General features: G+C 40.1%; 1 non-coding gene across 1 annotated transcript; it reads right to left on the bottom strand.

The window, feature by feature from the left end:
* Positions 1-1,195: 1,195 nt before the first annotated feature.
* Trnai-aau (transfer RNA isoleucine (anticodon AAU)) lies at positions 1,196-1,269 on the bottom strand. Its single transcript has one exon. It is a non-coding gene; the product is annotated as a tRNA-Ile (tRNA).
* Positions 1,270-12,515: the final 11,246 nt, after the last annotated feature.

Raw genomic sequence — 12,515 nt, forward strand, 5'->3', positions numbered from 1 at the left:
AGACAAAAACAGGCGATAGGACAATTAATAATAATTCAAAATTTAGAAACTAAAATTTAAAAAATTGTTCGTTTTTAAATTATAAAAATATTTTTCATAAGAGTTAAAGTCCCCAACGTTCACCTAATTTTTCGATACTGTAACTATAAAATTTGAATACGCAAACTTGAACCCTACTACAGAAGAAAAATTAAAATTTTTTTTTAAATATTCTTGACTTTAAAGAAAAATCTTTACTCAATTTATATCCAGTATTATAACTTTTAAAGTAAAAATCAATATATTTGGTAATCGCTGTACTCTTTTAAAATCTAAATTAAATTAGTTATTTTTCGAAAATCGCCATGTTAAATTTTTTTTTCTCCAATAATAATAGTCAAATATATGATAAGGAAAATTGTTGACAAAAGAACGTAGATATTTTTTATACGGAATATTATTGAAAGTTTCATTTATTTTAAATATTTATCAATTTCACTGTTACCAGGGTTGCATAATGAAAATTTATAGACGCAGTTTCAGAACAATTGCAGTCCAGTAAGTATTTTAAACAATTTCGAAAAATGTAGCTATATAATAAACTACGACTTCTTAATTTTGATTTTTCAATCAGATCAGTATTAAATTGGCTTTTCATTTTTTCTCAGCTTGATCCTGAGTTTTGGGGAAGACTTAATGCATTACATGTTATGCAATCTACATTTTAGTGATTTTGGTATTAATTTATTTTTTGTTGAATAAAATATGTTTGATTTTATATTAACTAGGAAAAATTTAAATTGCACTTAATTCCCATTATAGTTTATTTGAAGATTTATATACCTAGAATTTTAAATCAAATAACGCAAAGTTGTATCAAAATTATTTCATCTGTATTGTGTAAACAGCACGAAAAATAAATTTCACTCTAGCTCCATGTTTTAAAGATATAACTTAATCATATTCGATACTTATCGTTTAAGATTAATTAAAAAATAATTAATTTCCTTTGAGCCTAACTTATCCCATTAACTACTTATTTTGATAAGTTTGTCTGTTATTCATTTTGAAAAATGTTTTATTTTTTTGACATAGGTTCCTTGTTTATTATAGAAATGCAAATTTAAGCCTATATCTTAATCGGGACTCAACCTCGGACCTCATCTTACCGAAAGCAGGTGTGCTACCCACTGAGCTACGGGATCAGCAAAATATTTGGCCCGTGGGGGGATCGAACCCACGACCTTCGCGTTATTAGCACGACGCTCTAACCAACTGAGCTAACGGGCCAATATGATAATAACAATTATTGTATAGATATGGTGCAATTACCTTGGCTTATTTGAAACACTATCACTACTTGTGTAAGGATTTATACCTACTTATGGGTCCAGCGCTCGAATTCTAAAAATTTGGCTTATTCATGGGGCCAACATTATAAACAACTGAGCACAAAATTGGAACCACGGTATATATGACGCAAGGATTGATCTTATGTCTACTTAACTAATTGTGTTGAGTTAAAAAATTGGAAGAGATATACTAATGCGATGCACACTCTGTTCAAATTAAAGTGAGACAATTCCTTCCTCCATGGAAGCAACCAACATACTGACCTCCCACCACACTTGTGTCTAGCCGCTGACAACTGTGCCGCATCTTCGGCTTCATTCGGGAATTCACGCCGCTGCTCGTGAGTGTGACAGTGCATGAACGACACACAACCACAACAATTTTTTGTGCGCTCACATTTCTGTTACCGTGTTCAAATAAACTGCCTTTAACTTATAACATGTCATTCTTAAAATTAGCAAGAAGTAATTTAAAGAATTATTCAGTAGGTTAGCTACATTATAAATACTTTAAAACATTGTGGATGGTTGGTTATATTAGGTAAGTATAGCTACATTAAAAATACTGTTAAATCATTTTATGGTTGCTTAGCAAATAACTTCATAATATGTAGCTATCCAGGGCTAGGAAACCGTTTTACATGATTTCACAGTATCTTTAATGTAGCTATCCTAACCAAATCAACCGTCCACAATGTTTTAAAGTATTTATACTGTAGCTAACCTAACCCAATTGACCATTGGTTATCATGAGTTGTCCATCCTTCCGCGCCGTCTTATTTCGTCGATTGATTTTTTTTTTCCTAACTTAACTAAAACTAAGTGTATTTTGGAGGGGTCCGGGTTAGGGAGGGACCTAGGTGCGTCTCAGGCCGAAGCCTATACGCTTAGTCATGCTGGGATTAGCCATGCAAGGGGAGAGGGTCGCATGCATCATGTGCTAGGAGGGGATTGGCCAGCCATGGCAGCGATTGGCGCCATGACTAACTCCCCTCACTCTTAAATCTAGACTATAACTAGAGATAGGTTGGGCCCAGGTAAAACCTGCATAGACACAGGGAAAACCCTGGGCACATTCATTCGGGATGCAAATTGGCATGCATTACGTGTAGGAAGTTACAGGAGACAGAGGATGGTCTGGATGAAGTGTTGGACAGAGTAGAAAAGAGTACCATGCGGGGGTTGGGCACTTGGACTCGTGGTCCGCTTTGCTAGTTGTCCAGTACTGGATTTAGTGACCAAGGACGCAAGCGCCCCTGGTGGTGAGTGGTTGCACTGACCACTCACTCCGCCGCCAGTCAGCACCTAAAAAACTAAGAAACTAAGACAGAAAACAGATAAATGACTTACAAACTAGGCATTTCGTTACGAAATATGCAAACACCCAACTCAGGGATGGACGTGTAGTGCTTAAGATAAAACTAAAATAAGAACTAAAAAAAATTTTTTTTTCAAATATTTTTAATTTTAATTTTTAGTTTTTTTATTATTATTTTAGAAATATATATTTCTGATTACTATTACTTAGTATCTAGGACTTATTACTAATTTACAAATCTCTAATATCTACTACTATACTACTAGTTAAATATAGAGGAACTGTCGGTGTATAAAGTTACAGGTGAATTAAGTCAAGACCTATTCGCATTTTGGTATTTGTTGCAAGCTTGTAATTCAAAACCCCGTGTCTTTCAGAAACACAACCGGCACTGGAGGTGAAGCCTGCCAGGCGGGCCATGCCCATCGGACATAGGGAGTCGGCCCTAACCACACAGGCAGTGGAACTCCCGGGAGCCAAACCTACACCTGCGTGCTTCGGACCATTTTGAATTAGCTAATTATTCATTAATGTCTATAATTTATGTTTCAACTCGCGGGAGACTGATTGGCCGATCGCTCAGCCAGCCACAGCACACTACGGAGGTCTGTGAGCCAAGATTGAATTTGGCATTTTATATTTTCCATGCAACTCTGGATCTTGTTCGCCCAGTGATGAAATATATGGGTTTTTGCTTATGGCACATTTATCATAGAATTTTTGCGCAGTTCGGAAATAATAATGTTTTAAAAGTTCGAGTTTGAGCTCTATGTGCATAGCCCTTACGGGGCAATACACAGGCGCATCTGTCGCAATACGAATACTCTTATTCTGAATTCTCTGTAGCTTGATTAAGTGAGATTCCGCTGCTGTTGCCCACACCGGCGCTGCATACGTGATTATTGGTTTTATTAGTGCGTTATAAATTATTATTCCGTTTTTAACAGAGCTACCTAAACGTCTGCTCATGACGGGGTAGAGGGCCATGAGCCTAGTGAAAGCTGTTTTTCTTTTCGCCTCTATGTGATCGCGCCATAGTAGTTCCCTATCCATGTGCACGCCTAAATATTTAACAACATTTTTGTGAGGAATTTGCTCATTGAAAAGTGTTAGTCGTGGTCTATCTTCGAGTGGCGGGAGATGTTTACGCGTAAAAACTATAGCTTCTGATTTAGTAGGGTTTACCTTAATTCGCCATTTTGTGCACCACTGTTCTATTGAATTTAACGCGGTTTGCAATCTGTCTGCTGCGAGTTCTAGAATACTAGATCTGCTAAACAATACCGTATCGTCCGCGTAGCAGCCAAACTGAACTGATCGGTGTGCGGGCTTAGGCATATCATGGATATAAATATTGAATAAAACCGGCCCCAAAATGCTGCCTTGTGGGACTCCTGCTTTAATTATTTTTAAATCGGACTGTGCTCCTTCTGTCGTGACTCTAAACGACCGATTTTCTAAATACGAGGCCAGTAATTTAATATAACAATTGGGGAAGCCAGTTTTATATAATTTATAAATTAAGCCTTCATGAAGTACTCTATCAAAGGCTTTTTCTATGTCCAAAAACGCTGCGAGATTATAGCTATTCTGATTGAAGGCAGTTATTATTTGTTCTATCAAACGGACCAGTTGATGCGTTGTTGAATGCGCGCTGCGAAAACCAAATTGTTCGTCCGGCAGTACGTTATTTTCTTTAATGTGAGCATTTAGTCGCTGCAGAATTATGCATTCGGCTACTTTTGACAATGTACCCAGCATACTAATGGGCCTATAATTTTGGGGCAGTGTCTTATATTTTCCGGATTTATGAAAAACTATCACATTCGCTTCTTTCCACTGCAATGGAAAATACTGTAGTTTAAGTATTCCATTTATTAATTGAGCTAGGTATTCCAAAATTTCGTCGGGCAGTTTCTTAAGGACTACTGCCTGAATGCCATCGTTTTCCGGTGCCTTACGTGGTTTCATACGCCTGATAGCCTGTTTTACTTCCTGAGATTGAGTTAAGTAAGGTTTTGAAGTTAAAGGCTGATTAAGTTTAATTGTAAGGTATCTGTATATTCCGGCATTAAATTGCGGGTCACAGGGTTCGATATTAGGTTGAAAGGCTAATTCAAGGGTATTCGCGAAGCCTTGTGCCTTGTCTGTCCGTGTAAAAGCGAACCCAGTGCGAGTTTGTAGCGGAGGTATTTTATCTATCTTATGAAGGAATCGCTTTTTCATACTCCAGGTGCTACCATCTTGCACCTGTAGCTGAGAGACTTTCGTCTCCCATTGGCTGCTCCTCCATAGAGTTATTTCATCGGAAATTATTTTCTGTAATTCATTAATTCTCGCTTTAATGTCGCGTTGCCTACGTTGAGTATATTCGCGCCTTAATCTATTTTTCTGAGAAATTAAATCCCTAATATACACCGGCAGTACATCTTGCTTAAATCAAACCACCTTTTCTGGGATGCACGAGTTAATTGCAGTTTGAATTTTAACTGTAAGTTCAGTGACTGCTGATTCGATGTTATCTTTCGTTTCGAAGTTGGCAGCATCGGCTGCAGGCAAATTATCGACTAAATACGTCTAAAAGCCTCTCCAGTCGGCTTTCTTGTAGTCTTTAATTTTTCTCGGAGGACTGATGTCAGTGTCCACCAGGGTTGTAGTGGTGGCGGAGCGGAGTGGAGCGACGCTCCGCCACTGCTCTTGAGGCAGGAGCGGAAGCTCCGCCACTGTTTTGGTGGGGGGAAAATAATTATATATATGCGATAAACGTTCTAAACAAATGATTGTTGATGTGCGCGTGTGTCCTTTTTTATCTCTTGTCCCGTAATTTACTGTGCTCTTTACTGAATATCTCTATAGATTTGATGATTGCTGTGTTACGATTCGTAACTTACGAATATGTAAAGCTGACATTATGCGTGCGCGGTTGCACTAAAACATCGAGTTAAAACTTCCTATTATTGTACCGCATTATATACCGAGGCTTCGTTTGCAACGCGCAGCTGGTCGTGGTATTAAAAGAGAAAAACAAAACTGCAAGCAAAAGATACCACGATCTTTTATTTTGTGCGTGACTTTTTTTCCCCTCCATTTTTAAGGATATTTTTAAGGAGGAGGCAGAAGGTTGGCAGGCACACCATGCGTGTGCGCACTGCGCAATGAAATGAGTTGACGTAGCTCTGTGTTATTCAGTTACAAGGCAGCTGCAAAACTAAACACCGCATCTGTGCGACACCGACACTGGCTACATTCCTGGTTCAGTTTTGTTTTCTATTCCGTTAATTTGCGCGTATTTGTAGACTGTGGTTAAGTGCTGTGCGTTATAGTCTTTTATGGCCACGTTACTAGCAAATAATTTATTGTTTTTAGTCAGTGAACTACCTACACAACATGAGGAAGACAGTTGTTTTAAAAATTGAACATTATTAGCAACTTATCTACAGTAATAATGGAACAAAAACCGAAACAAAAAACGTTCACCTCTTTCTTTTCTCGGGTCGCCCCTGTTATTAGTTGTGTTGGTGCTTCAAATATCTCCACTGCTGGTGTTGATACGTGTATCTCAGGCACCTCGGTTCAGTATAATCAACTCAATGATTCGCCTAGAGACGATAATGAACTCGTAAAGAAAGATGAAGATAGTTCTTGTGCGGCTGCAACTGCAAGTAGTGTTGAAAGTGTGGAACTGCTACACTGGATTGATTGCAGGCAAGGTAAGCTAGGCTGCAAAGTATGTTCCGAGGTAACTCAATTAGGCGCATTCAAAAAAGAGCGAATTGATATTGCTAATGAATGGCGTTCATATTCAGTTAATTATTACGGATCATACAGATCAGATCAGCTTAAATCACTACGTAAAAAAATAATAGAACACAAGCAATCTAATGCTCACCGTATAGCACAGACAATTGTTGAAACATCTCACAAACAAACAATCAATTGAAAATGTTTGTGATCTATGAGTAAAGCTCAGCATGATTCAACAAAAGCAACATTTAGATCAGCTTATTACATTGGGCAAAATTACCGACCTTACAGTGACCATTTCGGTTTAATTGAACTTCAGAAGCTAAATGGGGTAAATGTTGGTGTTGGTTTACAGTCTCGATATAGTGCTGTTGAAATTATAGAGCATATTTAAAAAGAAATAAAGGAACGGATTATTAGACAAATTAAGGGTGTGTCTGGGAAAATATCAATTATAATTGATGAGTCGACCAGCCTAAGTTCAAAATCTGTGTTAATAGTTTATTTGAGATGTGAAATAAGCAAAGAACAACCACCCTCTTGTTTATTTTTAGATCTAGTGGAACTTTCTAATCAAAAGTCTGAGACAATTTTTCAAAGTTTATTATGCTGTCTTGATAAACACGGGTTTAATAGTGAATACCTCAAACAACATTTGGTAGGATTTACAAGTGACGGTGCTAGTGTTATGCTTGGGAAACACTCTGGAGTAGCTCAGAAATTTCTATCCCAGTATCCAAATATTATTATTTGGTATTGTATGAATCACCGACTTGAGTTAGCATTAGCCGATTCTGTTGATGAAGTAGCAGGTGTGAATCATTTTCACATATTTATGGACAAATTATATATAATTTGTACAGTAGGTCCCCAATGAATCAACGCCAATTAGCTGAGTGCGCTGCAGAGCTCGGCCAAGTAATTAATAAAATCGGCCGTATTTTGTCAACCAGGTGGGTGGCCAGTTCGTTCCGAACAGTTTCAGCGGTATGGTTTGGATACAGCTCTTTATTCAGCCATTTTTCAAAAGCCAAAGTAGATATGAGTAAATCTTCCACTGAAAGAAGCATGTACAATGGCTTATTGAAGCGATTTTCATCCAAGCAGTTTTTACTTGATTTGGCCATAATGTATGGCATTTTAGCAGAACTAGCCATTCTTTCTGAGAATCTACAAAATAGAAATGCTTCTATTGTCTATAAAGACAAACTAATTAAGCGATGCATTCGCTTCATTGAATCTCTCAAAGAGAAGCCTGGCACTCGAATTTTAGAGGCCCAAATTGCGATCAAGAAAGGACAGTTTTGTTTCATACCATTAACCGATAACACAAAAATGACATCCATTAACCAGCAACAACTATTGTCTAGTGCAGCAAATAACCTGAAAAAGAGGCTGTTTACAACCATGTCTAGCCATGAGTCAACGTCAGCGTCATCCGAGACTGTTACAAAGAACGTTCAATATGAAATTCTGTTGAATCAAATAAAAGTTCTTGACTGTGATCAATGGCCAGCCGATTTGCCCGTAGGGTATGGCGAAGAGGATATACAGAATCTTTGTACACGATTCCAACTTAATTCAGCCAAGTTAAAAAATGCTTACCGGGATTATCTTGACAATAGTCGCTGTATTCCCAGAGAACTAAATGTGTTAATGAACTGCACAAAACTGATTGCGTGTAGTTCAGCTGAGTGCGAAAGGGGGTTCAGTTTGATGAACATTATTGTATCTCCTACCAGAAAGACTTTGAATACCACATGTATCATCACTAATGTTCATCAAACTGCATGGACCCTCCCTCAAAGACTGGAACCCTGAGCCTTACATTTCAACGTGGCTGAGATCGCACCGTTCAGCAGATGATACGAGAAACCGCGTAGCAAAAGGGCAACACCAAGATACTGAAAAAAATGTTTTTGCTGATTTATTGTAAACAGTGTTGAATACTTAACTTGAATTGCAGACATTTTGTACAATGCCATGTAGCAAGGTTACAGTTTTGTAATATAATATATGATAATGTCTCTTAATGTACCAATTCTGTCCTTTTTGTGTCTATGTATTGTAAAAAGATGTAAGGGTATTATTTGTATCTTCCAAAAAGTGAAATTAATAGTCATGAAACTCACCGATATTTTTTAAATTAATACCTCCATATAAGTTTATGTTAACAAAATCTTTTTGTTATTTCTGCCAGTAAAATTGCTAATATAGCTTCAATTAGCACCTGGAAATTCAAAATTTCCCGGGGGAGGACCCCCGGACCCATCGCTTTTATTAGCAGGATGGGTGAACCAAACACTCTTAAATACAAAGAGCTCCGGCACAGTAAAATTTGGAACTACACCACTGGTGTCCATGTCATCAAATAGTAGATGTACTGGAAAGTGGTCAGACGACATTTCGTGAAAAACTCTGAGTTCGAATCCCGTTTGAACTCTCTTATTTAATGCAATATCTAAAATATCGGGGTTGTGCCTTAGTACTCCGCTATCATGAGTGGGCTCTGAGGGAGCATGTACTTGATAATTTTTGTTAGACTCGTGTCTTTGCAGCAGTAGGCCATTGGCTGTATTGCTCCGACAGTTCCAGTCTTTATGCTTGGCATTAATATCGCCGACTGCTAGAAATGTGGGAGCTGAGCTATATAAGATGTCCAGCTCGTTTTCAGTTAGTGACCTCCCCGGTGGTGCATACATCGAAATAAGCACTATTTGTTGTTTATTGACTTTAAAATTAATTGCAACAGCTTCTAATTTATTAAATTCAGGTAAATGAAATTCACTATGTTGTATACTTCTGTGGATTAGTAGGGCAACCCCTCCACTTCTGGTATCGTGGTCACGCCTATAAATAGTGTAATTTAAGATAGTTAGACGATCTGTTGGAATTAAGTGTGTTTCGTTTATCGCCGCGATTCTAATATTATGTTTATTAAATGATCGGTAAATTCGATAATTTTATTTCTAATTCCTCGTGCATTCCAGTAAAGTATGGTACTTAATCTACTGTCTACGGGGGTAGTATTAATGGCAGAACCTAAATTAAGGGTGTGCGGCATTAAATCTGGCCGCTAATGCTGTCGCGAAGCCCGTGGTGGCTTTTATTTTGTCCTCTATTGACTTGGACGGATTACACCAAATAGCCATTAAAATGCACATTGGTTCCAGGACGTGTGCCAGGTTAGGGTTCTGTGCAATGGCATCCGATTGGCCCACGAGCTTCAGAAAGTCACTCGCGCCCATCGCTGGATTCTCCAAGGGTTTTAGCTGCGGTGAAGCAGTTGGCAATTCTGTTGGTGAGTCTGTCTGCAACGGGCTGGCTTGTTGTTGCGCGACCTTCTTGGAATCACTGGGGGGAGGGGTGGAGTTGGGTGACGCCTTAGTACCTGGCTGATCCGTTTCCTGACCTTGCGCCTGGCCTTTACCGTTTTTGTACCCCGAATGGTGTTTCTTCGGGGGCCTCTGGGGCAGGGGCTGGCCTCTAGGCCTGGGTGGGTTTGCCAAGACAGGGTACTCCAGTTCATGTCTATCGCTCAACACTGAATATTGGTTAGGGCTCTGTCATTGCCGGGGAAGGGGGGGGGGGGGGTAGCTCGGGGCTCGCCACGGCTGCCTTGGGGACTGGGGGAGTAGCCTGAGGGGCCGGCTTGTTGTGGGGGCGGGCGGACTTGAGCTGCGATTACTGCTCGCTTGTTTTCGCGCACTGCGCGTTTGGACTGCAGCTCTCTGTCTTTCCGCTCCTGTTGCGGGAGGTGACGCCAGTTCTCCCTCTTGTAGGCCATGCAGCCTCTGTAATTGGCGCAATGAGGACCTTCACATCGCGCGCACTTTGCCTTCGTCCTGTAACCTCCCTGGGGGCAAACCTCGGTTTTGTGCCCTTGGCTGCACCATCGGCACACAGGGGTGGCTCTGCAGCCTTTTGCGGGGTGGCCAAACCTCTGACAGTTGCCACATTGGAGGGGGCCTTTGGGGTGTCGATAGTCCTCAACACGAATGCTGAGGCCTCCGAATGACTTCAGGTCGTAAATCCTTTCTGGATTTACGGCCTTCGGGAGCTCTACAACTAACTTATTTATAGGTTGCCTTGTCTGCCTGTTGTACAGAAACCAGAAGTTCTGCACTGGAAGCCCCATTGTGGCGAACTCAGCCTGAATGAATTGTTTTTCGGTGCTGCTATGCACTCGACAAAACACAAACTTGTTCGGGATCTCGTCCCGTTGCAGCAGCACAGAGTGTTGCACTCCGGCCTGCTCCAGTGCACGCACTGCCCTGTGGTACTCCTCCATGGTGGCAGTGTGAATCATGAGCTGGTCATGGCCGCGACTGACGCACGACCAGCGCTCCTGCAGTGCTGCATCCAGCACTGTTTTAATGGCCGGGTAGCTGTGGCCAGAATCCACGAATACATACAGGGGTTTCACCTGCATTTTATTTGCCTGAGGGGCAGGGTTTGGCGGGGCAGGGCTCGAACCTGCGGGCGTGTTGGCGGCCGTTTGACTGGCCGAGTTGTTTGCCCTTCTGACGGGCTGCTTGCGAAGTCGCTCGGCCTGCTGCCTGGCGATCGCGGGGTTCGTCAGTGGGGGGCGCAGTCTTTCGTCCTTTCCTCCCGTTTTTTTGTTTTTTTTGAGACGACTGTTGTAAAGCCGTCGTCGCTAGACATTTCGGTTTCGTCGTCGCTCGGCAGGGGCACATCGATGCACTCCTGCATCACCTGCTCGTCACATAACTGCTCAGTCATGTCGCTAGTTACACCCTACAACGCACTAACACCCACTGACCACGCACCCGGTATTAAGCCGGGTTGTGGCTAGGCTGTAGGTTTAGCTACAACCCGGGTTGTTTTGCACGCTTACACTTCTTAGAAAAACCAGGGAATACCACCTGGCCTGTGTGCGAGTAAACAGGCTGTTCCTGGAATATCGCAGCTCCGCTTGACACGTCCGTCCTCGGCCAAGGCTCGAAGCGAACTCCTTATTTCGTCAGGAGTGTCGGGTGTGCCGAGAATACCCGAGGCTAGCCGAAGATGCGGCACAGTTGTCAGCGGCTAGACACAAGTTCCCACCACTAACGACAAGGTATATATTGCCAGATAGTATTACGACTCGCTCGTCATCATGTTTTCATGTGTTATAGGCAATAATTTTTTTAGTCTGCTGGAGGCTGTCATATTGTTTTGTCAGCTAGAGGTCGCTACCACCATGTTAGTTTAATATTTACCAGCTAGATTGCAGTGATTATTAATTGCCAGGGTGACTGTCATATTGACATTTAACAGGCATCATAAAAATTTGTAATTTTTATGCTAATATCTCGGAAAAAATTCAAAAAAACATAAAAAAAAGTTTGTGAAAATAAAAATTGATTAGATAGATCCATCCTGGATTCAGCATTTGACTGATGAAAAAGAAGATTGATTTTATACAAAAATACTTATTAAATAAATCTACCCACCTCCACTAAGCTGATATAACCTCCATCTTGGAAGTTTGTATTTATTTAACATATAAAATCGTAAAAAAATTTAATAGTTCATTAAGAAATACCCTATAAAAATAATTGCTGGTTTAATTGATATCATTCCTTGGTTCCATGCTCAAACATTGACAACAGTAACTAAAGCGTGAAATCAAATAAAAAAAATTCTTATTACACTACGTGGAGTTTATTAAGTATTCACACTACGAAAAAATATATATACGAGATACCAGTACAATTATTAAATATGTTGTTTTGTTGCCTACCACGGAAATCTATATTTTTTTTATGCATTAAATATATTCCAACCAGAAAATGTACAATGCTATACGAATAGGCCACGTATCTTCAGACCACGAGACAAGGTCATAAAAAATGTCAAACGTATAGGCCAGACAATTCCGAACAACACGTCCTTCTTCGCTGGACCAAAAATACTTAAAAATGTTTTATCAAGGGAAAAAAGTTTTGGAAAAGTAAATAAACCAGCTTCTACAGAGCTACTACAGATTTGACTGCGTACATTTAACGAAACGACACACATTCAACAATATAAAAAACACAGTACATACAGGAAACGGAATGAACACACAGTACACACAATAAATGGAATAAATACACAGTACACACAGGAAATGGAAT

This window comes from Bacillus rossius, chromosome 1, assembly GCF_032445375.1.
Source record: "Bacillus rossius redtenbacheri isolate Brsri chromosome 1, Brsri_v3, whole genome shotgun sequence".
Classification (NCBI taxonomy): domain Eukaryota; kingdom Metazoa; phylum Arthropoda; class Insecta; order Phasmatodea; family Bacillidae; genus Bacillus; species Bacillus rossius.